This window comes from Mauremys mutica, chromosome 8 (assembly GCF_020497125.1).
Source record: "Mauremys mutica isolate MM-2020 ecotype Southern chromosome 8, ASM2049712v1, whole genome shotgun sequence".
Taxonomy (NCBI): domain Eukaryota; kingdom Metazoa; phylum Chordata; order Testudines; family Geoemydidae; genus Mauremys; species Mauremys mutica.
This window is the reverse complement of record NC_059079.1, coordinates 89070284-89097308: the sequence shown is the minus strand read 5'-3', so window position 1 is coordinate 89097308 and position 27025 is coordinate 89070284. Positions and strand designations below refer to the sequence as shown.

At 43.2% G+C, this 27025-nt stretch overlaps 1 protein-coding gene across 1 annotated transcript in view; it reads left to right on the top strand.

Annotated features, from left to right (window-relative positions):
• Positions 1–27025, top strand: part of HTR4 (5-hydroxytryptamine receptor 4) — a 226342-nt gene that overhangs the window by 52447 nt on the left and 146870 nt on the right. The window lies entirely within an intron of this gene.

Genomic DNA, 27025 nt, shown 5'->3' with positions numbered 1-27025 from the left:
CCTGAAAGGTCATCAAGTCTAGCCCCCTGCCTTCACTAGCAGAACCAAGTACTGATTTTGCCCCAGATCCCCAAGTGGCCCCCTCAAGGATTGAACTCACAACTCTGGGTTTAGCAGGCCAGTGCTCAAGCCACTGAGCTATTCCTCCTTCCTTCCTTCCCCCTTATAGTATGGAGAGCCATATCCTGAGAAGAAGTGACTGGAAAAGATTTTGGGGTCAGAGTGGATAATTAGCTGAACATGAGCTCCCAGTATGACACTGTGGCTAAAAGGGCTAACCTGATCCTTGGCTGCCTACAACAGGGGAACCTCAGGTAGCCGGAGAGAAGTTATTTTACCCTCTGTATATGGCACCAGTGCGACCACTACTGGAATACTGTATCCATTTCTGGTGTCCACAATTCAAGAAGGATGTTGATAAATTGAAGAGCATTCAGAGAAAAACCATAATTTACAAATTATTAATTAAATTAAATTACTTATATTAAAAAACTCTAATTACAAAAAGAGAAAACCTGCCTTACAATGATAGACTCAAGGAGCTCAATCTATTTAGCTTAACAAAGAGAAGGTTAAGGGGTTCCTTGATTACAGTTTGATTCAATAATGGGCTGTTCAGTCTTGCAGAGACAAGTATAATCTGATCCAATGGTTGGAAGTTGAAGCTAAATTCGGACTGGAAATCAGGCATACATTTTTAACAACGAGAGTAATTAACCATTGGAACAATTTACCAAGGGTGGTGGCTGATCATTGACAATTTTTTAAGTCAAGATTGGGTACTTTATTAAAGACACACTCTAGGAATTATTTTGGAGATGTTTCATGTCCTGTGTTAGGCAGGAGGACAGACTAGATGATCAGATGATCCCTTCTGGCCTTGGAATCTCTGAATGTCTCAAGACAAGTCACCCCTCAGTAAACACGTAAGAGTTAAGAGACAATGTCTGAACTATGAGCTTTGAAAATTCTCTATTTCCTGACTCCAGTCAACTTAGAGAACTAGTTTTGATGAGGAAGGCCGAAGCCCAGGAGCTCACAAGAACAACGGAACTCTGGCTGTATTAAAAGAGACTCTCTCTCAAGAGATTGGGAGATATTTGGGGGAATTGGACTAAGATGCTGAGGTGTATGGAAAAAGTTTGCCCTGTCTAGATTGCCACCAGGGAATGGCAGGGCTTTAGGTAACATAGACATGAGTGTAGCCTGCATGTTGTTTTAAAATCCTCTTTCTCTAATGCTTTTTCTTACTGCTAAAATGAACAGTACTTTGATTTCAAGAAGGCTGTCTGGTCACTGCACAACACTGCTTGCAGGCTCCCAAAGGGAAGAATCACTGTAATCTGAATTCTCTTGGACCTGTGGGGTAAGCACGATTGATCAATGGGGTGCTGGAGCCCAGGGTGCCGGCCGCAGTCCAGTGCTAAGAGCAGGAGACTGGTGGAATTCCACCCGATGATAGGTAAAGGGATGACACCTGAGGGGGTGCCTTCAGAGAGAGAACACAAAGGGGACAGAGGTGCAGCTGGCCCTGTAACTGAGACACCGTATTTGCTGTGGCTGACTCTAGGGTCCTCAAAAGAAATCAAGGCTGATTTCAAAGGCAGGTTCAGAACCAAAATACTTTGATTATAAATAGCTTTGCAATGCGCTTCAGAGTGATTGGGTGAAAAAAAAGACACAGTCCCTGCTCTGAAGAGCTTTCAACCTAAATTAGATAAGCTTAGAATATGATAAAGAAGATAAAGAAACAAAGCACAGAAAGCACAGAAATAATACTCAGGGTGTAGGTATTACTTTACTTGCATTTGCTTACATGTAAGAGGTTATTTTTACTGTAGCTCATCCTTCCATTTGAGCATCATAACTTCCTCTAGTTTATTTTAGCTAGACACATGGAAAGAGATTTCCACTGTCTATACTACGGAAACCACAACAGGAAAAGGAGGATTAACAAGCTCCATCCTCAGGTACATCTGAGATCTGGCCCCATCTGAGGGCTGAGAAGAGGTACAGTTATGCCACATTTCCACACCCTTGCTAGCCTGGTCTGCTTTGATCTCTGATATACATTAGAACAGCCAGAGGGTTATGCCAATTAGAGTCATTCAATTGGCCTAAGATCAGGTGGAACTCTGTGCATTCTGGTTATTCTCCTCTTGACTTTCATAATGCTGTCTTGTGAACGGAGCCTCTTTCTGACTTACTTCCCTACCCACGGTAAAAAGTATCTCAGCCAGTGCTGAGCACCCTCTTTTCTCATTGATTGCAGTGGGAATTTAAGGTGCCCAGCATCTTGCAGGAAGAAGCCTAAAATCTCAGAGTCTTTAGAGAGAACTTGTAAAAATATCCCTCATGGTATTAGCCATGCAACTTTCAACAATGATGCAATTTTTATCACTTCTAGTTTGAAGGGTGTGCTTGTCCCAAATCTAAGGAACCAGATGGAATTTACAGCCACCATTTCATCATCAGGCACCTAGATACGACTGCTGCATTAGAAATACTGTTGTGAACACATCCTATAAAAATGGGATTGCAAAGGTGACTTCAAGCAAACAAATTATGAATGAAGCTTCAAGGAAGTTGGAGAATTAATCCTAAAAAAACCCCGAAACAATTTCTGGAGAGAACCTGGACCTGCAGGACGGTTTGTTTGGGGAACATTTTGCACTGAAATCTGTTTGGACATTAAAACAAGCAGCAGATTGTTTCTCGTCACACTCGCTCATATGGGCAGTTCTCAGAAAAGGCAAAATGCAGACATCAAGCCTTTTCTGTCCCAGTAAATGGGTTTTTGTTTCCTTATCTCAAGTCCCTTTAATCATTAAGGTATTTATAGCATGAATGTTTCTGCAAGTTCTCTTCCCCCCCCCTTGTTATCTTTTATACTGAATGATCTCAGGGTCTGGAAATCCTAATGCTTCCTCCTGGATGGGATCCCATCCCAGGGAGGGGCTGTTTGCTTTCTAGGAGTACTGCATCTCGGTCCAGAATTGAGAGAAGCGATGAAAGTCAGAGAGAAATTACCATCCATGTTACCACCCTACACACACATCCCTCAAAACATCTGCAGTGTTGGTCATAGATAATTAATTTACCTTCTTTCTCAGTCCCCACTGCTTAACAAGAATCTCCATTAGCTGTTAGTGGCATAGGGCCTTTGACACATCTAACCCTCAGAGAAGAGTAGTGCATAGATACAGATAGATATAAACAATAGCCAGTTCATTCCATTAGTATTTATTTAGTATTTGCATGAGAGTAGAGTCCCAGACCACAACCCATTGTGCTAGGTGTTGTACAAACACAGAAACACAAATAAAAGGCAGGCCCTGCCCACAATCTAAATAGGGACAAGATGTGGCAGATTGATGTTGAATATAATTAGGGTGACCAGATGTCCCGTTTTTAAAGGGACAGTCCCATTCTTTGGGACTTTTTTTTTTTTTTATATAGGTACCTATTACTCTCCACCCATGTCCTGTTTTTTCACAGTTGCTATCTGGTAACCCTAAATATAATTAGGGATGGAATTGGGGGAAGAAAAGGAGAGAGTAACAGGAATACAAGATTTCATATATTACAATTTGGAGGTTTCAGTGGATTTTGTTCTTTTTTAACTAAGGTAAGTGAACAAGAGATATTACTTGAATTACTACTAGGCCATGTCTAGCCAGTTGCAATGTGGCCCATTAAACGCTCCCCTAGTTTGGGAGTAGGACATGCATACTGGGCCATGGAGAAGGCTTCTGGTTTTTGGTTTGTGTTTATTTTTTGGCAACTTTTGTGCCTTTCGGCTCCTTCAAAAATGGATTTTTATTGGTTTACTTCACTGCTGACTGCATAAATATCAGTAAAAACTGGTTGTTTCATTAGCAATGAAATAAAGACATTTTTTTTCAAACACCCATATAAAAGCTTTTTAAGGCAGTCTCAAGTAGTATTGGTTTCCTATGGGTCCAGTTCTCTCCTACCCTAGACATTGTGTCTTAATTCACAACATCTGCAAAAGGAGTGCAAAATGACACCAAACCACATGGTAGTATTTTAAACCCCCTTTGCACTTGTGTAAATAACTACACAAGATGCAGAGCAGCAGTGAATCAAGCCCTATTCATAATGTGTAACTTGCACACAGAAACTACTTATGAAGCTGCTGCTTTGTTTGATCCGGAACTGAACCATGGAGACAATTATCAGTCCGGAATGTACTGCAGGCATTCGGAACAAGGTGTGAATTCCACTTAAAGTCCCTGTAAGGGAAACTTGCCATCTTCTGTTTTTCTTTCCCCTAGTAGAATGCTCCAGATCCTTTATAATTGTTATCCATGGAATATTTTTCTCTAATAATTCCTTATCTGTAGACCATTCACTACAACATTTTGGTAATTGAAATTCTATGCTTCATTGGTAAGTTCGATATGAAGTGCAGGTCATAGGCTATTTGTTTTTTTCCTGTTTGGATGAATTTAACCCCGAGAATCAGATGTCCAGCGTACATAGTCACAATTCAAATTTGCTTTCTATGCATATTGTCCAATATTCACTAAAATTTGCTGTTTCCATGAACTTTCCTGACAATAAACTAGGTTGCTAGAATATTCCTGGCATGTGAGCCCAAAAGGAGCATGAACGCAGTCAAAGAGCATTTGTTTAAAAATGTGAGTGCATGTTTGCAGAATTTTTGGGCAATATTCACTCAGCTCTCGTTTTCAACAGTTTGGTAAGAAGAAGAAATTATATTCTAAGTGCAGCTATTTTTTGTATTTTAAGACCGAAAATGGAGGTTGATAGCTTTTATTGCAAAACCAAATATCAGTACAATCACTCTTCCCTCCAAGTTGTTAGTGTCAGCCAAATAGTTCCGGGTAAGCAGGCATTCAGCTACCTCAGGAGAGTCTTTTTTTTGCTCTCGGCTGCCTTTGTCATGCAGGGCTTCTCTGAACAGGGATGTTCAGGAATGTTAAGATGAATGAACTGAAGGTGTAAAGTTAAAGTGCATTAACCCCTTAGTCAGTTGCTCTTCTTCAGAAGTAAAGTGGCCAAATTAGTTTGCTTTAGGTTAATGCCCTTTGAAGGATTAATGTGCTTAGTTACTGTGTGCCTCAGTCTCCCCATCTGTAAAATGGGGATAATAGCACTTTCCTACCACACAGGGGTGTTGTGAAGATACACACATTGAAGATTATTACAGTAATAGGAGCCAGATAAGTACCTTAGATAGGTAGAATTGGGCAATTCTCTGTTAAGGAGCACTTTTTGGCCAATCCTTAGCTGGTGCATCAATCCACAGTGAAGCACCAGCTGAGGAAGACCTGGCTCTCTGTGCTGACACAAGATAACAAGTAGTTGCAACTTCCAAATGACTATAATTATTTATCTGTTTATGTTTATGCAACCCATGGGTGTGTGTGTGTTACAGGACCCTTGCTGTGCTCCGCCACAGAGGATGTGAGTAGTTATATCATCCTGCTAGAGAACTTTGGCTCTTTAGCTGTAGCAGCTCATGTGTTTAGCACTGGAGAATCCAGGTTCATTCCTCCATATGCCGGCCAAGAAGGTGGTGGTCACATTCACTTAGCATATTTATACATCAGTTGCTATTTATAGGTAACACAAAGCTCCCACACCCAGCATGGCTTGGACTGAGCAATGTTTGCTGGACAGCAGGCTGTTGATTTTAATGGGAGATTGTTTACAGCAGCGAGGCATGGCTGAGTGGGAAATTACAATCTGTAAACATTGCCGAGAGAAGAGTGGATACTATTTATTCAGCATAATACAGAGCAACAGTGGGGCTAGTGAAACAGCAATTAGCAACGGGTCGTGCTATAATTAGTGACTCAGTTTCTGTTGGCTACCTCTTACCCAAGCCATCAGTAAGTCATCAAATATTGAGGGCAAGTGGAGGAGCAAATATATCAGACAGAGTGAGAAGTGTTTGGGGACGTGCAAGCTCCTTTTCTTTTCCTTATTTATTCTGGCAGTTAAGGTTTTGAAGTGGCACTTGGTTCTCCATTACTTGCATGAAATCTTGAACACAGTCTCCAAAGTGCTTTCTAAAGAGAATAAAGCACCTTTGAAAAGAGCTTCAAATCTCACTGATTACAAAGGAGTATCCTTCTTCCTCCTTCATTACAATGGGGAAAATAATACAGTTGTATTTCTCATGCATAGGTGTATATTTTACATCTGTGGGTTGTTGGGTTTTTGTCGCTGTAGCTGCTATTGTGCGAATTATTTTTCCATAGTTCTGTTGAGAATGGCTGAAAATCTTAGCTAGATGGGCTCTGAGATTTCAGTACTTTATCACTAAAGGAAAGATGCTTGATATCAACATCAGCTACGTGTTCAAGGATTGTTGTTGTATTTTTCCTTTTAGAGAGTGAATTTCTATGTTTAAGAAAATGAAGGATTGATAGCTCTGGGTAGAGGCAGCTGAGTAACTACTGGGTAAATTCCATCCATCTTGTTCTGGATAGATCACTCAATCCTGACATGTAAAAACGTATGTCCTCCTAGCCTCAAATCCCCACAGAGCTCTACCAATGCTTCTGAATCCTGCCCTTCCAGTCCTGGACCTTCCACAGTTTAGCCAACATACCTCAATCTGACATGCTGTTCTAGCATATCATCAATATTCACAGATCTTGACTCTTCCCCTGGCCAAGTTCAGCAGAAACCTGATGAGGCTTAGAAATATTTTTGCGCAATGTCTCTGTCTGCTATGCAAACTGTTCTCACTGTCACTCAGATATTTCTCTGTGTTATTCGGTATGATTTAAAAACTGGCCCTACAGTCCAGTTGGCCCAGCTTTGAGCACCCAATAACTAAGGTTTTGGCAGTCCCTCTGATGTCTGCCAATGGGAGTCACTCTACCTTGAATGGTCTTTTAGAATATGTGCTATAAATAATCTGTTCCACCTTGCATTTAGCTGTGACACTTGGAGTACATTTCCCAGACCTGAGGAAGAGCACTGAGTGGCTTGAAAGCTTGTCTCTCTCACCAACAGATATTACCTCACCCCTCCTTTTTCTCTCTAATGGGAATCTCCATCAGTGTGGTCTAGGTGGTGCTCTGCACAGTCAGCATTGGCAAACCCAACACACACACAATCTATGTCAGTGCTTTCAAAGAACATGGCCATAGTAATGTCACCAGCGATGGGCATTTGAGGGCAGGGGAGCTGGAAGAGGGCAGTTTGCACAGTTATCCTTGCAAATCTACCTAATACATGCATGGAAAGGGTGAGGGAATGGAATGGAATGGAGCCCCAGACTCTGCACCCTCACAATGTAGTTAAATCTATGTCCCTTGGATCAGATTTATTGGTGTCAAGGCAGAAAAAACTGCAGGAACCTCTGAACCCAGCCTCTCATATCTCCCCCCCAATAAAATCCCTCTTGCAGCCCAAAGCCCATTATGGAAACCGCTCACGGACTTGGATCCTGAAAATTCCCTTTATTATCCAAACCCTGTTACCAAGACTAATTCGTTGCTTCAAATTCCATTCAAATCTTCAAGGATTTTGACTATGTATCAGCATCCCTAGAGAGCAGTTCATCTTCACAGAGGTCTATGGACAATGAATTAACCTTCCCCACCTCCTATGAGGTAGGCAGGTACAAATATCCCTATTTTAGCCAGGGAGACTGAAAAAGAGACACAAAGTGGCCTGCTCAAGACCAAACAGGAAATCCTTGTCAGAGCTTGGATTAGAAGCACAGGAGTCCTTGGCTTCCAGTTCTGTGATGTCGTCATCATAATTACAATGAATAATCGCAGTAATAACCTGCATATAACACTGTGGGTCTATATTGCACTTTCCAATGGGAATGAAGATATGATATCTCTCCTGAGGAGTATATCTCTAGATTACACCTAGAAACACTTTCCCAAGCACATCTCTCATTACGTGTAGCAATAGAAACTTTACACCTGCTGTTCCAGTTGTGATGTAATCACATGTTCCCAATCTGTTTGCATTTCATTGGGACTTTGGCTGCATTCTGGCTGGCTTGGACATTTTTATTACTATTAGACCTTTGATGTTTAGTCCTGTTGAATTTTCAATTAATTGTTTTCCCTGTGTCTCCCGCTGCAGATGTAAAATAAACAGACAATTAGCAACCCAATGCATCAACAACACACAAAGAGATGCTGTCACCTCACCTGCTGCAGATGGTCACTCAGGGGGCAACAGAATGGGGCGTGTAATACAAAGTCTAAGCACTGAAAAAAATAACTGAGATTGATGCACCAACTAAGGTCATTTTCCAGGAGTTATTAGCGTCCTGTGCTGAGCTAGCCTTGCAGCTAGATTTGAAAAACTCGCCTTTGTGGAAGTGCACATTCCTGTGCATGTACTGTCTAAGAGCAGAGAAATAAATGTCATTAATTGAAATAAACTGAGAATACACCATGCTGCATTTTTACCTGCCAGATATTTAATTCCTGTGGCCAAATATAACCATTGCCTAGACTGCTATTTCAAATGATTAGCCATCCATGCAAAATATATATGGGTGCATCTCCCATTAATTTCAGCAAGGAGAGGCATTGTGGCCCACTGGAGAGAGCCCTGGAATGAGAGTCAGGAATCTTGAGTTTTTCTTTCTGGCTCTGCCCTGGATATACTGTGTGATCTTGGGCATATGGCTTCCCTTCTCTGAGCCTCAGTTTCCCCAGCTGAAAAATGATACTGACTCATCCTTGTGAAGAGCTTTGAAATCAATGGATTAAAAGAACTAGGTATTATACAACCTTTTAACCAGTTTGAACAGCAATAAAGCCAAGATGAAACAAAACTAATAAGTTAATACTAACTTCACAAGACTTGAGTCATCCACCTAGCCTCAGTTCATTGAATGGATCTATTTGCATGACTAAGGGCCACTCAAGGGAGTGAAGGTTTGCAAGACACAGCCTTTATTTAGAGAGAGCTATCTGAATGCCATCTGTTTCCTGAACTCATGATTATTTGTATTTGTAAATCACGTCATATGGTAAAGGCTGATTCCTGCAGTTTACCCATCCCAGGAAAGAGCTGAAGGATTGGTCCTTTGTGAGTGAAAGGTACATTGGATTTTTAGAATAACTTCACTGTGGGTAGTTTAGAATAACTACCCACAGTGCAATGCTCCGAAATCGATGCTAGCCTCGGTACATGACGCACACCACCGAATTAATGTGCTTAGTGTGGCGGTGTGCACTCGACTTTATACAATCTGTTTCCTAAAATCGGAATAATCCCATAGTGTAGACATACCCTTTGAATAGTCTAAAAGAATTGGCGTGGCCGGGGGAAGGTGACTCTAATGCACTATCTGCCTTCCCTGACCTTGAGTCCTTTGGAGATTGAAGGGTCTCTAAGCTATGTTAGCCGCAGTGGTCCTGCAGGAACTACAGTGCTGGCTGAGGGTCAGGTAGAGCTCCATGAGCTCCAGTCTTCCTGCCACTGGCTATGCCTCTGACCTGTGGCTCTCCACTGCTACAGAGAGCAGGAGGAGTGGGCAGCACAGAGCTGGCTGCACCGGTTTTACACCATCGGAGGAATGGCCCATATATAAGCCAGTGGACTCACTCTCTGGCCAGTGCCTCACACTTAGCAGCCATGGGATTTCAGTCCTTGTTCTTCAGGGTTTGAGTTTTAATGCTTCACTATAAGAGCTCAGGATATAAATCTGGCCCTTTCCCCTGACCCAGGGTCCCCTTCAGGAACCTATCTGCTCCCTGCAGGTCTCAGTCCCTGTCCACAGGCCCTTTGCCTGGGAATTAAGAAAAGTCTCTTTACTCCCTTCGGCTGGAGCTTTCCTCTGACAGACTGGGTTCTAGCCTGCTCTCTGCAGGACTGCACTCCCAGACCCTCTGCCCAGGAGCTAAGGAGAGCCCCTCTACTCCCTCCTCATCTCTTGCTCCCTGAACTCGGGCTACACTTTGTATCCCACCAAGCCTGGCTCTCACAATCTTCTACCCTATGACTTATTCCCTTCACCTGGGAAGGTGAGCTGAGCCTGGAACATGGTACAGATGAGCCCCAGTCTCTTAAATGACCCACTCACCCTGTGACACTGCATCAGTGGAATCTTTGTAGGGCAGTTTCCTGGATGCCAGACCAGTAGAAAGTGGCCACATTAGGGGCTGGGTATTGAGCCCGTGATGCCATCTTAACAGCTTCCCCTTAGGAAATATTGTGTAGTATGGTGGTTGTTCTCTGATCATGGGCAGATAACACCAAGGCTTTCCCATAGCCATTTATCCTCCAAATTATTAGTATTTACAATGACTGAACAACAGTCCTTGCTATGAAAACATTTGGAAGGATCTCTGTTCTCAGAGAGGATCAGAGAAGTATATGGTAAAGTATAAGTTTCATAAAAAGTACCCCACAGTTTTTCTGCTTACACATTTTTTATCTGCCACAGACATCTGTGTATTTTTCTCTTTATTTGTTATAGCTCTGGAGAAAGACATGCTCTGATTGGGGTTCATGATCATTTTAGCTTCCTGATCAGCTAATCCTCCCCATGCCCTTTTAGTTTATATAAAGTGAACTACAAACAGAATAGGTTTGTAAGATTATGCTCATCTAATTTTCTGTCTGAAGAATCTGTCATTTTTTAATGGAGGGTGAAGAAGTGCACAAGTGTGAGTCTGTTTGGTTAGTTGCATGTACCATGGCTCAGAGCTTTGGGGATTTATCTCAACTGAATGCTAAGATCCATTCAAAAAGGAAAAACTCAGTGAAGATGCAGAATATTTAGCATTGAGGTCATGCAGTTTTACAGTTCAATAATAGTGGTGTCAGAAGAATTCTTAGGAAAAGCATCTGTAAGATAACTCCTGCTGCAAAGCTGTCCATCCAATCATGCCCCCAAACACACAATTATCAGTTTGGTCATCCAAAATTAATAAATGCATTTTAGAAATACAAAGTGAGTGAGGTAATATCTTTTGGACCAACTTCTGTTGGTGAAAGAGACAAGGTTTCGCACTTACACAGACTAGAAGAATGAAAGTTTGTCTCTTTCACCAACAAATGATGGTTCAATAAAAGACAATACTTCACCCACCTTGTCTCTCTAATATCCTGGCCCCAACACAGCTACAAGAAGATTGCAAATGAATTTTAAACAGTTCAAACTTTGAGCTTAAATTATTGCCAATGTTCTTTTTTAAAGCTATAGAGTCAGAGAACCTCAACAGGTGTAATTCAGTTTAGTTCCATTGAAGTCATTTCTCATAATGAGTTGTTGTAAGATATTTCCAAAGGCCTGGTCCTATGAGAAGCTAAGTATTGTCATTTCCCACTCAACTCAGTGAACTCAAGAACCTCACAGAAGATGAATCACACCTCACGGAGTCAAGCCAAAGGTCTTGAGTTTTATTTCCTGCTTTTGGTTGCCAAGCTCCTAATCTAGCTTGGGACAATGATAGAAATGTTCTGTGTTTGTACAACGGGTAGAACAATGGGGTCCTGCTTTATGATTAGAGCCCCTAAATGCTATGGTAATGCAAATAACAAATAATAATGATAACAAAGGAGCCTGGTTAACATTATTACAGCACTACAAAATTGCAGTCATGCATGGCATCTTGATGGAAAGGAGTTTGCACCCAGTATTACGAGTAAAGAATATGGCGAGAAACTGGTGATGGTGCTAATAGGAGGGAAAGTGCAAACATGAACTAAGCCAGTGGTTCCCAAACTTGTTCTGCTGTTCCTGCAGGGAAAACCCCTGGCGGGCTGGGCCAGTTTGTGTACTTGGCGTGTCCGCAGGTTCAGCCGATCACGGCTCCCAGTGGCCGCGGTTTGCTGCTCCAGGCCAATGGGAGCTGCTGGAAGCGGGAGCTGCCACTGGGAGCCACGATCGGCCGAACCTGCAGATGCGGCAGGGACACAAACCGGCCCAGCCCGCCAGGGGCTTTCCCCGCAGAAGTGGCAGAACAAGTTTGAGAACCACTGAACTAAGTCATGTGCTCTGCAGTGAAGTCTGTGCTCCTGTGGAAAGTGAAATCAGGACTTCTTCAGGATTCCCCTTTCTGGCACTGGTGAGGCAGAGCTATGAAGGGGGCTTTTGACACAGTGTGAATCAATCTATATCAGAAAAGGAAAGGAGACAGGTACTGCTTGGACAGTCGGAAGGGAGACTAGTAATAATAACAGTAATAATACATTTTAAAATGGCAGGACTGTGGGTGACTCTGGGCTCTAGGGTAACATTTATCTTTCAAGTGTGGCAATTGTTGGACTTATCACTCGTGACACTTAGAACAACATATTTGTGTTCCCATGACAGGACGGATGCTTGCTTCAGTCTAAGTGAGAGATTCCCCGGCTTGCTCCCTCTCTTCTCTAGCCAGCGTTGACTAGTAAGAAGTGTTGTTGCTTTATAGACAATGGACCAGATTATACTGGTGTAAATCTGGAGGCAATTTTGTTACTCCACCTTCACATCTGTGCTGGGGGGAGCAGCATTTGGCCAAGAATGTCTTTTGCAATACTAACCTCTGGCACAAGGCTGTCTCTGAGTAAAGTTCATTTTAAATATATGTTTTACCAAATAATAATTTATTACAGGTAATTGATAATAGCAAGGTTCTCAGCTATACAAGATAACAACATACAGCTGCATTGAACTGCAATAAGATTTGGGTTATAGTACATATACATGTGGTACTGATATAATAAAAGTGCTATCAGTCATTTGTTTTACTCAGTCCGTCTCATTTGCTCCATCTTTCCTTCAATACCTGCCATTAGATTTTTAAACTAGTGAATGTTTCCATTTCTCTTAATTCGTTCATTCCACATTTCTGCAGTAGGTGTTTTCTTTTCCAGCTAAACAATGAAATACATGTAATTGACTGCAGTTACTACCTATCTTTTGTTTGATTTGTTGAACATGTTTATCTGCATGGATGTTCTTGCAATTCACCTTGCAATGCCATCCAGTTACTCTGGTTATACTAAGGAAGGGAAATTTACAATAAACTACCAATAAAGTTTATGACAAATGTCAGTGAACCAAAATGCCATACAATAGCTCTGAAGTTTCCTTATGACTTTCCAGCAAAGGCAGATTCATTGGAAAGCTGCATTGTAATGTTCCTTTTAATCCTTGTTGCTGATAAGGGAACAGTAATAGTCTTGAACTGCATGAGTGGAAACAAAAGAATTTAGTAGAATGCCCATCTATGTCTCTGTTATCATCACACACACTTTCATTGCTCTCAACATTCTCTTCTTTCCTCCCTTCACTAGTTAAGCCTCTAACATCTTGATCTTTCTAAAATATTCACAAGCTCAGTCTGGCAGTTGGATCTTGATATGATCCCTGGAAAGATATCCAGCATCTACCTTTCCTGCATCCTGTGATATGGCCGTGAAAAAAGCTAATGCGGTCTTGGGATGCATCAGACGAGGTATTTCCAGTAGAGATGAGGAGGTGTTAGTACCGTTATACAAGGCACTGGTGAGACCTCATCTGGAATACTGTGTGCAGTTCTGATCTCCCATGTTTAAGAAAGATGAATTCAAAGTGAAACAAGTACAGAGAAGGGCTACTAGGATGATCCGAGGAATGGAAAACCTGTCTTATGAAAGGAGACTCAAAGAGCTCGGCTTGTTTAGCCTAACCAAAAGAAGGCTGAGGGGCGATATGATTGCCCTCTCTAAATACATCAGAGGGATAAATACCAGGGAGGGAGAGGAATTATTTAAGATCAGTACCAATGTGGACACAAGAACAAATGGATATAAACTGGCCATCGGGAAGTTTAGGCTTGAAATTAGATGAAGGTTTTTAACCATCAGAGGAGTGAAGTTCTGGAACAGTCTGCCAAGGGGAGTAGTGGAGGCAAAAGACATATCTGGCTTCAAGACTAAGCTTGATAAGGGGATGGTGTGATGGGATAGCCTAATTCTGGCAATTAATTGATCTTTGACTATTAGCGGTAAATATGCCCAGTGGCCTGTGATGGGATGTTAGATGGCATCTGAGTTACTACAGAGAATTCTTTCCTGGGTGTCTGGCTGATGAGTGTTGCCCACATACTCAGGGTTTAGCTGATCGCCATTTTTGGGTTGGGAACGGATTTTCATCCAGGGCAGATTGGCAGAGGCCCTGGGTTTTTTTTTTTGCCTTCCTCTGTAGCGTGGGGCATGGGTCACTTGCTGGAGAATTCTCTGCACCTTGAAGTCTTTAAACCATGATTTGAGGACTTCAGTGGCTCAGGTATAGTTTAGGGGTTTGTTACAGGAGTGGGTGGATGAGATTCTGTGGCCTGTGTTGTGCAGGAGGTCGGACTAGATGATCATAATGGTCCCTTCTGACCTTAAAGTCTATGATTCTATGATCCACAGATAAGCTAGAGCAGTATGACTCCTGTTTAATAATAATTTTCAAACAGTAATAGTGGTGGATTTTGGAATATCATAAGTAATAATAACAATTAACCACATTACACGTATAGAGTTGTTTTCCATCCAAAGCTCTTTAACAAACTTAGGATGATACATACACAGGGATCCTGTCATGTGTCAATGGAATGCAGACACCTCTGAGGTGAAACACAGCAGCTCTTTAACAGTGCATAGCAACATTATAATAAACAAGAGTTCAGCACAGGAAATGAAGAAGAATCCCAGGTCTGGCTGAAAATGCAGGGAGAGTTTGAGGTTTTTATCCTATGAAAACTCCAAAATAAACATCTCTCTCAAATTCATGATTTTAAAGGATAAAATCATGAAATTGAGGGAAATATTTATTCTAAGTGTTATAATTTCATTAGCACATATTAAATCTCTAGATCTGTGCACACAAACAAAAAGCAAAGATTTCTGCTACCGAGTATGAGAATTTGAATATGCCTGTAGAAAGGCTTCAACTGATGACGTGCTGAGATTTGGCAGTTGACAGCACAGCAGCGCAGTAATAATTCCAAGCTTACGTCAGCCTGTAAGATGCTTCTTATGTGTCTAGCATACAGTCTCGGAATTCTTGCCCTATTTGCTCTGTGCTGGGGGAATTGGCCCGAGAAAACAGGACGCTAAGGGTGCATCCATTCACTTGTTGCTATGGGCTATCTTTTTTTTTTGTGATCACAGGTAGAACTTAGGTGTTTTGTTTTTTAAAGTGAAAAATAATTTAGTGGGGATGTTTCAAAAGAAAGATCATAAGGGAGTGGGTCAGGTGAGCCTTACCCCACAGCTTCAGTCTCCTGTAATGGGAAGATGGGGGAGAGGGTTGTGAGGTTATTCACATGCCTCAGTCATCCCCACCTTCTGCTTCTCTGTTAGACCTAGAGATGGACTTGAACTAAAATCCCGCCCCCCAAAGACTTTGAGCTTGTCTACACTACAGGTTATGTGTGTGAAAAAGCCACCCCGCATCCTAAGCGACATCAGTTACACCAACCTAAGCGCTGGTGTGAACAGCGCTGCCTCAGCAGGAGAGCTCTCGCCCGTTGGCATAGAGCATCATCACCACATGCAGCTGCACCACTCTAGCACTTCTCGTGTAGACGAGCCCTGAGTGTGGTGAGGATGGGGACATAGGACTTCTGGTTCAGTCCCACCTTTAGTTTTGCAGCTGGCTTCTACGTTGATTAGGGAGCTGAACCAAAACCCCAGATCCAAACATTATTAATGTTTGTTATTTGTGGTACAGTGACTCTAGGGGCTTCAGCGAGGGATTGGGGCTCCATTGTGACAGGTGCTGTACAAACACATAGTAAAGCAACAATCCCAGCCCGAAAGAGCTTACAATTGAAATAGACAAGGCAGAGAAAAGGTGTGGAGAAGGAGGGTTATCATCTTTATTTCCACTGATTCCCGGAGAGATTAAGTGCCTTAACCACAAGACCACCCTCCATCTCTAGCTCCCCTTGAATTAATCTTTTAGGGGGAGAGAGGGATGTTAAAATCCAGATCTGTCTCTGAATGTTGCAGCTGCAGCCCATCTCTCGTTCAAATGAAAATGAGTTTTGATACTTTTCACTCAGCGTGAAAGCCTGCTCTCTTTAATGTGTCTGAAATGATCAAAGTGCATAGTCCAGCAAGCAGGAAACTCAGGTGTAAGTTTTCAGTAACATGATTCAACGCTTCTGTTGTCAGCATCTCGGGAGTGACAGAATGTGGAATTAGAAGCGCTTGAGTGGGATGGAAGGAAATTGGATCCAGAATGTAGCAGTGTCTCACTTAATCAGCAGCTCTCAAGAGAAATATCTGGCAGGATTGGCTCAGCTATTACTGTTGTGTGTGGTGGGTAGGACATTTTGCTCTCTGCCGGGCAGAGCCATGCTACCAAGGGTAGTTATTGGTAGGAGCAGCCAGGGTTGCTGCAGCAAACTAAGTAACTTTGGTGGGGAGAGGTAAGAAGCACTCCTGACAAACATGATTGGCTTGGGCAGGACTCTCTCTCTCTCGCTCTGTTTTACAGTCTTTGAGAAGATAGTTTGTATTTCTTAAGGGCTCTGAATAAAGCTTTCCTGTGGTTTCTTGTAAATTGGCTGTTTGTTAGGGAAGATATATTTATTTTTCCAAATATTTCCCCTCTTGGACTTCTCTCTGCACCCTTCTCCCAAAGGGGCTGATGCAAATTGCATTGGAGAGGGAGGGGGTGAAGTGGGGTGGGGCTGCCATGGTGCTGAATGGGTGAGACAGATGATTGACTCAGCAGTAGGTCTTGCTTTGGCCAGCTGAGTGGGTTCTGGTGACCTCAACACTGTCTCCAATGTATTCTTGCCCACACTTGACACTTGGCTTTTCCTCCCAAATCACTGCCAGTCTCCTTTGCAGCCTGTGAGGGTTAGGGACAAAGCATTTACTTTGTGCTCTTAGATGGCAGCAGTAGTTAATGTAGATTAAAACAGGAGGAGGAGCTCTCACCTCACAAGCCCAGCAGGGAGAGTTCTCGCTATGTACTTAGTGGCTAGATCCAGAGAGGAGAACTGCACTCCTCCTTACTTTAACCCCTAGGTGGCAGATGCTCAGGAGTAACATTTTCCTGAGCATTGGCCCAGGGCAGTAGGAAAGATGATTCCTTAGCTGTTGTCTTTAAGTGGAACACTCAGATGAGTGGGTCTTTACTGTTTCATTACAGTTTCTGACAGTCTGGAAGTCCCCCATCAGAAATAAAACAAGACTCATTTAGACAGGAGTACCCAACAGGTGGAAGAGATGCATCCGAGCCCTGACCCAGTGCAAACCAGCAGCAAGATATCTGAAAGAGGAGGGCATGCAGACCTGGTGGAACTGGAGTCAGGATCTGGAAAAGAGGCATTCTTCCTGGATCAGGTTAAGCATGGCTTGTTCACTGATAGCTCGAGGTGAACAGAATTTTGGCTTCATGAGAGAAGGCAGGAGGTGATCTTGGCTTCCATAACCATTTCTGTTGGCAGCGGGAGCAGATTCTGTAATGCAGAAACACTGCTCATGATCCATTATAAATTAAACATTTGGAAGAAGAAGCTACTTTGGCAAGGCTACAGGAACCCATGGAGCTGTATCATGCCAGCAAGGGAATCTCTGTAAGGGACAACAGAAGAGATACTTTCTGTACATAGCAGGATACATGATGGGCAGTGTGTGGTATATGAGCGGCACGAGTTGGAAAGGATGCATTATCCATGAGTGACAGAGCAAGTCATACAAGTCATCCTAAATGAGCATCAATTAAACCCTTTAATACCACACCACATTGTATTCTATGTGTGTTGTATGTTTTACAGTAAAACTGTTTGGAAGAATTTTAAAAAATATTATTGATGCTCTTTTCATATCCCTGAAGGGTCTCTAGATGCAATGAGCCAACCGCATTGGACTAAGAGGGAGAGAAAAATGATAACTAGTCCTATTTTAGAAACCTGTAAAGCAGGGATTGGCAACCTTTGGCCTGCGGCCCACCAGGGTAAGCCCCCAGGTGGGCCGGGCTGGTTTGTTTACCTGCCGCGTCCACAGGTTTGGCCGATCGCAGCTCCCACTGGCCATGGTTTGCTGCTCCAGGCCAATGGGGGCCGCGGGAAGAGGCGCGGGCCGAGGGATGTGCTGGCCTGAAATAGAAAGAATGACCTGAAATAACTAATGAAGTCTCTGTTTTAAGGCCCTGTACATCAGGACCTTTCAGGGCTAGCTGGAAGTGCTGTACCCATTAGAATGTTGCTAATCTGTCCTTTTGGGGGCTCTAAGACTGATGATGTTCCTAGCTCTGAAAAGTTGAGAGATATGGGACCTGAAACGTGTCACTGGTCACGTGTCTGTTTCCACATCTATGGGGGGAAAGGTCATATTTCTGTGAAAGTTGGATTTAAAATGGGGGAGAGGGAGACAAACTGTTTCAAGGTGTTCAGAAGTTAGGAATATCGGAATGTGTCTTGGGGGGGAATAGATTAGAGGGCAGAACATGGGTAAGACTGTAAAAGGTATATGACAAATTAATTTCTCACACAATTCCACAATTTATCATATGGATAAGAACATAAGAATGACCATACTGGGTCAGACCAGTGGTCCAGCTAGCCTAGCATCCTGTCTTCTGACTGTGGCTGATGCCAGGTGCTTCAGAAGGAATGAACAAAACAGGGCAATTACTGAGTGATCCATCCCCTGTCATCCAGCCCCAGCATCTGGCAGTCAGAGGTTTAGGGACATCCAGAGCATGGGGTTGCATCCCTCATCATTGTGGCTAATAGCCATTGATGGACCTATCCTCCATGAAAGTAGCTAATTCTTTTTTGAACCCAGTTATACTTTTTGACTTCACAACATCCCCTGGCCACGAGTTCCACAGGATGACTGTGTGTAGGATGAAGAAGTACTTCCTTTCCTTTGTTTTAAACCTACTGCTTATTAGTTTAATTGGGTGACCCTCTGGTTCTTGTGTTATGTGAAGGGGTAAATAACACTTACTTATTCACTTTCTCCACATCATTCATGATTTTATAGATCTCTATCATTTCTCTACTTAATCATTTCTTTTCCAGGCTGAACAGTCCCAGTCTTTTTCTCTCTCCTCATATGAAAGCTGTTCCATAACCCTACCTGTTTTTGTTGCCCTTTGCTGTACCTTTTCCAATTCTAATATATCTTTTTTGAGATGCAGTGGCCAGAACTGCATGCAGTACTAAAGGTGTGGGTGTACTATGAATGTACATGTCTCTATCACATGTGTACCTGCATACACTGATCTATTAGAGTTGGTCAATAACTTTCCATCAAAACTTTTGTTTATGGAAAATGACTTTTTTGATGAAACAGACATTTTAAACAAAAACTTCCCCTTTCACCAAAAAATTTAGATTGCCATTGAGGAACTTAGATCCTGCCAATTGAAATTCTACATTTTTCTGCTTTAAGTGAAAGTTTTGGTTTTTAGTTTTTCTACAAAAACCCCCAAAAAGTGGAAGACAATTTTTGATGGAAAAAAACCCCAATGTTTTCATCAGTTTTTGATGGGGAAAAAAAATTATTTCCTGACTGGATGAATTATCCAATTATAAACATTGTAGAATATGTCTGAAAAATGTGCTGTTTACTCAGGAAAAAGGTCTGGTTTTCAACTCAGTGGAATGCTGTATTCTTTTATTTATGTGAATCTTATTTATCAGGATAGCAGCACTACAGTTAAGGCCCATTTTTCATTTTCAGGAGAACTCCTGGGTTTTGATGGCTTACTTATTAAGATAATTATGCTCCTAGCTCCATCTTGGTAGATTAGTTGCTAGGTGTGACTTTTTCTTATTGTAAATCATAAGTTTTAAATATTTGAAGCTTTCTTTGAAAAAAGTATGATTGGGCCTTAATGTCAGACACCTTTTTCCTCCCCACAAACCGCAGACCAAAAATCATCTTCATGTAGGAGGTATGGTTTTGCAAGCAGTTAACAATTTTGGATGGACTTTGCATATTTAAGGGTTTACAAATGCCTGAAGTTAAAATTCAAACGAGAACTAAAAAGGGCAGAAGTAGCTCATAGACTCATAGACTTTAAGGTCAGAAGGGACCATGATGATCTTCTAGTCAGACCTCCTGCACAACACAGGCCACAGAATCTCACCCACCCACTCCTGTAACAAACCGTGACTATGTCTGAGCTATTGAAGTCCTCAACTTGTGGTTTAAAGACTTCAAGATGCAGAGAATCCTCCAGCAAGTGACCCGTGCCCCATGCTGCAGAGGAAGGCGAAAGACCTCCAGGGCCTCTGCCAATCAGCCCTGGAGGAAAATTGCTTCCTGACCCCAAATATGGCGATCAGCTAAACCCTGAGCATGTGGGCAAGACTCACCAGCCAGACACCCAGGAAAGAATTCTCTGTAGTAACTCAGATCCCACCCTATCTAGTGTCCCATCACAGGCCATTGGGCATATTTACCGCTAATAGTCAAAGATCAATTAATTGCCAAAATTAGGCTATCCCATTATACCGTTCCTTCCATAAAATGATCAAGCTTAGTCTTGAAGCCAGATATGTCTTTTGCCCCTGCTGCTCCCTTTGGAAGGCTATTTGTTTGTACAGCACCTTCCACAATGGGGGCCTATGATTGAAGATCCTAGGTACTATGGTCATACAAATAAACAAATAAGTAAATATACTTTACAAACATTTTGAACAATTTAAATGTGGCTCAAGCTATTTGGGACTGAAGAATCATTTACTCTGGTGAGAATTTTCTTCATTGTGATCTGGTCATGTTGAGAGATCACAGATCTGTGAAGACTCTCATTGTACATGAAACTTTGCATGTTTCAAAATGATTCCCAAATAATTTCTTAGTTGCTGCTCTAGCAAAGCGACATTGAGGGGCAGGAGCATCACAAGCAGGTAACGATTTATCCCTTACACGCACGCACACTTACATTTTGATTTAGAATTGTAACCAGTGTAGATTATGGTGAAGCAATTCTGTAACTTCCTGCTACTAAAGCTATTTTTAGTAGCTACTTTTTGTCCCTGTAGCAAAAGAACAGATTTCCCTTGGCTGTGACAGAGGGAAAGTTCTAAAGAATAAAGGTAAATCCTTTCAGATTTTTCTCTTTGGAGATTTCAGTAAAAATAAGTCAGTAATGACTTTTAAAATACTGATACCACCCCCTTCCATTTACCTTCCACTGGCGTATAAAGGCAGCATGTGTAATGATTCTAAAGCAGTGTGAAGATAGATGTTCTTGGATGGTACTTTAACATCAATTCTGCAGAATACACTGGTTTAGAGAACAGGGCTGGGACTCAGGAATTCTGGGTTCTGTTCCTGGCTCCACCGCTGACTTCCAGTGTGAACTAAGATGACAAGTCACTTTACCACTTTGTACCTCAGTTTGCTCCTCTGTAAAATGGGAAGAAGACCCCACACTTTCAAGGGCAATTTTAAGGCAGAATTAATGTTCAAACAGTGCTTTGTTGTTTCCATATGGTGGGTGACGGCTAAGGGTTGGCATTTTATTACTACCATTTACTGACTGCTCTGTTTGTTATTTAGATTATTTCATAATTGTCAGTTATGCAAATCTGAATTAACTTGCCAAGGGTAAAAATGCACCTGAGCTGATTTGAAACAAAGTTCGTATCAGATCCATTTACATGCACTTTTCCCCTTAACCAGTTAATTCAGTTTGTATTACAAACTAAATGGGTTATTGGAACATAGTGGAGTTATTCAAAGCTCTTTGAAGATGAAAAGTTGTTTTATCTTTTTGGCAGAAGGAGGCATTAGGCATATTTAACATCCTCTGAGGCCAACTAGAGGAGGTTCCTCTCCCTTCTTTGACTGCAGGAACCATTCCATCAGCTTCCACCTGCAGATCACAACAGCCGATCCATGCACATCTTTAAGAGTGGAAGGGAAGGAGGATATTATTTTGGACTGAAACGGTGGGTGAAATTTTAGGGAGGCAGAAGTGAATTGGCTAGGACACCAGAGCTCCTATGCCTACAAAATGTGCCATGGAGTCTTTAATGAGCAGAAATGACCAGGACCTTGATCTTAAGTGTCATTTGAAGGATCAGTTGGGAAGTTGGATTATCACTAAAGGCCAAATCCTGAAATGTCCTCGCTTAGAAGTTATTTAGGCGACACCCTTGACTTCAGTATAAGTTTTTGCTTAGTAGCAACTTCAGGGTTTGGCTCATAAAGATTGAACTGTTCAGTGTTCTTTAGTCAGTACTGAGCCAGAGGTGTGTTCTAAACATGCACCTACAGGAAATTTCCAGCGTCATTTCCAGGGCGTGTATCTAAACTCCCATTCTCTTTCCATTGATCCCAAGAAACTGTATATCGTTACTGTAGCATTATAGCAGTGACACTCTGTTAAGCTTTCTGTAAACTCATAACAAGAGAGAACCTAATTCTAGGTCTAATTTCAGGTGTTGGGTTTAGTGTGTGGGTGCTGGGTGACCTGTGATAAACAGGAGGTCAGTCTAGATGATCTTTGGTCCATTCTGGCCTTAAACTCCAACCTAGCCCTGGAAGAGTTTAGAATGTATTTTGAAGACATGATCCTAGAAATTAGTCCCATTTTTTTTTGCATTGAGTCACCTGTAGCAAACACACAAATTGTTTATCACAGAAGCATATTCATTTCTGTTAACTCAAGATGGAGTTTTGATACTATTAGAAATTACATTAATATTCATACCAATTAAAGTCACTGGAGCATGTTGCATTTTGTTTACCATGTTTTGAAAATCATTAATTTCTTTATAATTATAGCAATACCATGTATTAATGTGGCTGTACTCTGCAATGCTATAGGAAAACTATTTCCAGCTAACATTAAGACAGTGTGAACTTCATGTAAAAAGTGAAACTAATTTACCCAGCCTTGTTTGCTTTTTCCAGCCAGGTTTGCAATCCTCTTCAATTGACTTCTTTTTGTATTATTATTCTTTTAAAATAAAAATATTATTCATTTATGACAGTGTTGTGGTAGCCATGTTGGTCACAGACTATTAGAGAGACAAGGTGGGTGAGGTAATTTCTTTTATTGGACCAACTTCTGTTGGTGAAAGAGACAAACTTTGAACTACAAGAACTCTGTTGCTCAAAAGCTTGTCTCCTTCACCAGCAGAAGTCAGGCCAATAAAAGATATTACCTCACTCACCTTGTCTCTTATTTATGACAGGGATTTTCAAAGAACCCTAAGAAAATTAGTTACTCCTTTAAACATCCCAGCTAGATGTGGGTGGGAACATTTTCAAAAATATATTTTCATTGAAATAAGCTGTTTCTCTAAAGCTTGAAATGTTTCACAGAGATATATAGGTTTTAACAAAGTTTTCATCCAGAGGTCTGAGGTCAAGGACTCGCTGGTAACTTCCGATATGAGAGATAGGGAGGGAGAACTGAAAATCTGACCTTTTCAAGGGGCTTTTGACACAAATAAAAAATGTTTGGGAGGTTTTGCTTTTTCATTCCAATGTGGAACAAAAATAAATTTTGAAACTTCAAAAGTTGACACAACACGGAATTGTCATCCTCTGGCCAACTCGATCCCAGCCTACAAATTGATACCCTGATCCTGCCAGTTATTTTGCATGGTGAAAGGGGTTGTTCTTATAGAGCCACTCATAGGATTGGGGCCATAGTTATGGATTTATCTTGCTGCCTTTATTTATAGAAATAAAGCATGTGAAAAATATACCAGATTGGGGAATTTGCTAAGTTCAGAGGACATCCGTAAGTGGTAAAGACATCTTAGAGTCTTAGAGCCATAGACTTTAAGGTCCGAAGGGACCATTATGATCATCTAGTCTGACCTCCTGCACAACGCAGGGCACAGAATCTCACCCACCCACTCCCGCAACAAACCCCTAACCTATGTCTGAGCCATTGAAGTCCTCAAATCATGGTTTAAAGCAGGGGTCTCAAACTCAAATGACCCCGAGGGCCGCATGAGGACTAGTGCATTGGCCCGAGGGCCGCATCACTGATACGCCCCCTTGCTGCCCCTGGCCCCACCCCCAATCCACCCCTTCCATGAGGCCCCGCCCCTGCCCTGTCTCTTCTCCACCTCCTCCCCTAAGCGTGCGGCTCCCCGCTCCTCCCCCCTCCCTCCTGGAAAGTGCTAAGCGCCACCAACAGCTTTTTCAATGCACTCTTCCAATCCTTGAAATATGTCACGTCCCGTTGTGATACCCTTCAGTGGCATTAAGTCTAGCAATTCTTCAGTTATATTCAAATTGCAGTCCACACCTCTAATGAACACTGCACACTGTGCGGTATCTGATACATCTGTACTCTCATCAAGAGCAATTGAAAATACTTCAAAGTCTTTTGCCATTTGAATCAATTGTTTTTGCACATTATCAGCTAAATCCGTTATCCTGCAGGCAACTGTATTTGCAGACAAGCTTATGCCTTCAAAAACTTTCTTCCTATCAGGACATAAAATTTCACTGGCCTTCATAAGACATTCTTTTATGAATAAGCCTTCTGTAAAAGGTCGCGATGATTTAGCTATCATTTCGCTTATCACAAAACTTGCTCTTACTGAATCTTCGCTAGACTTGTTAATCCCTGAAAATAAATTTCTTTGCTTGGCAAATGCTGCTTTAAGTTGCTGAACTTTTTCCTCTCGGATTTTTCCGGTGAATGCATCATATTTTTCACGGTGCATCGTGTCATAGTGCCGACGCACGTTATACTCCTTGGGAACAGCAATCGTTTGCTGACAAATAAGGCATTGAATTTTATCTTTTACCTCTGTGAAAAAATATAAATTCTCCCATTTGTCTTGGAAAACTCTCTTTTCTTCCATGAGTGTTCTTTTTTTTGACGAAGTCATTTCCAAGCAGTTTTAATAAATATATACACTCAGTAATGCACCTCACTCAAAGGACAAAACACGCACTTAGATTTACTGCCTAAGGCTCTGGGAGGGAGTTTGGGTGGGGGAGGGGGTCTGGAGTGCAGGCTCTGTGCTCGGTGCAGGCTCCAGGCTGCGGCAGGGGGTGGGGGTGCAGGCTTTGGGACGGAGTTTGGGGATAGGAGGGGGTGCAGGGGTGAGGGCTGTGGGGCTGAGGGTGAGGGGTTTGAGGCATTGGAGAGGCTCGGGGCATTGGAGAGTCTCAGGACTAGGGGAAGGGCAGCCTGCCCTGGCCCTAGAGCAGGGGGGCGCTAGGACCCTGCGGCAGCAGGTGATGCCGGAAGCCGGCATAGTGGAGGAGGAGTGGAGTCAGCGTGAGCTCCCGGGCAGGCTACCGGGCGGTGAGGGGGCAGCAAGTGGGGGCTGGTAGACACTGGGGGGAGGCGCGTGGGGGCGGCAGATGGGGCCAGGGGAGAGACCTGGCCCCAAACATTGGGGAGCAGCGCGCGGGGAGCTTAGGCACAGAAAATAACTCGGGGAGGGGGGCGGGGGTGAGGGGAGTTTGGCGGCGACAGGAAGTAACTGGGGGAGCTCCACGGGCCGCAGGGAAGAGCTCTGAGGGCCGCATGCGGCCCGCGGGCCGCATGTTTGAGACCCCTGGATTAAAGACTTCAAGGTGCAGAGAATCCTCCAGCAAGTGACCCATGTCCCATGCTGTAGAGAAAGGCAAAAACCCTCCAAGGCCTCTGCCAATCTGCCCTGAAGGAAAATTCTTGTGACTTAGTTTTTATAAAAGGAATATTAACAGAGGTCTAATGCAGAATTCAGCTTTGAGATTCGGTTTTATGCAATATTCCTTTGAGGCCAGTGGAAATTTACGTGCAGGGGAAAGTAAGAATGGGACAAGTTGGTCACGGGAGCAGTCATGTGTGGCCTTATCTACCCCAGGTAACTGAACCATTGCTAACTGAACTGGTGGGACAGCAACAGTTGGCAACGGCCTCATTGAGGAGCACCAGATTGCCTTCCAAGGGATGCTTTGGAAGCTAGACATCAAGAATGAAGAGGATCTAAAGTCAGTGACTGATGTTGCAACTCATGTTTTCAATGATGGACTAACAAACTGGGGTAGAATTGTGACACATCTCTTTTGGTGGCTTTGTTGCAAAACACCTGAAGAGCATAAACCAGGACAATTGCATCAACACACTACCAGGGATCATCACAGATGTGCTTGTCACAGGCAAACAAGATTGGCTAGTTAACTAAAGAGGCTGGGAGGGATTTGTTGAATTCTTCCGTGTAGAGGATCTAGAAGGTAGCATCAGGAATGTTCTGGTGGCATAAATGCAGGGCCGCCCAGAGGATTCAGGGGCCCTGGGGTCTTTGGCGGCGGGGGGCCCTGGGGCGGCTCCAGGCACCAGCACACCAAGCACGTGCCTGGGGTGGCAAGCCACCGGGGGCGCTCTGCCAGTCACGGCGAGGGCGGCAGGCAGGTTGCCTTCGGCGGCATGCCTGCAGAGGGTCTGCTGGTCCCGCGGCTTCAGCGGACCTCCCGCAGGCATGCCGCCGAATCTGCAGGACCAGGGACCTCCCGCAGGCAAGCCGCCGAAGGCAGCCTGCTTGCCGTGCTTGGGGTGGTAAAATACTTAGAGCTGCCCCCGTGGGGGCCCCTGCCGCCAAAGACCCAGCACTTCGGCGGCGGGTCCTGGGGAGGAAGGACCCCCCTGCAGCTGAATTGCCGCCGAAGACCCGGAGCGGAAGAAGCTCTGGGGGCCCGGGGCCCATGAGAGTTTTCCGGGGCCCCCAGAGCGAGTGAAGGACCCTGCTCCAGGGGCCCCAAAAACTCTCGTGGGGGTCCCTGTGGGGCCCAGGGCCTGGGGCAAATTGCCCCACTTGCCCACCCCCTCTGGGCGGCCCTGCATAAAAGACCTAAATGCCAGGTAGACTAGATCTCCTTTGCATCTGTAGTTAGTGAACTGCACACTTCCTGCTGTGAAAGAATACCTATGACACTATACTTCATGGGAACATAGAGAATAACATCTGCAAAAACAGCAAGGTGTGCTGTTCTGGATACAGGTCTCTTGCAGAAGTTCCCCCATAGTTACACTGTCATTGCACTATGCTAATGCAGTTATACAGTCTTCTGGGTACCTAGCTCTGTAGTTTTGGACATTGCTCCCTGAAGCAGTGGCTTGTGGGATATTTTGAAA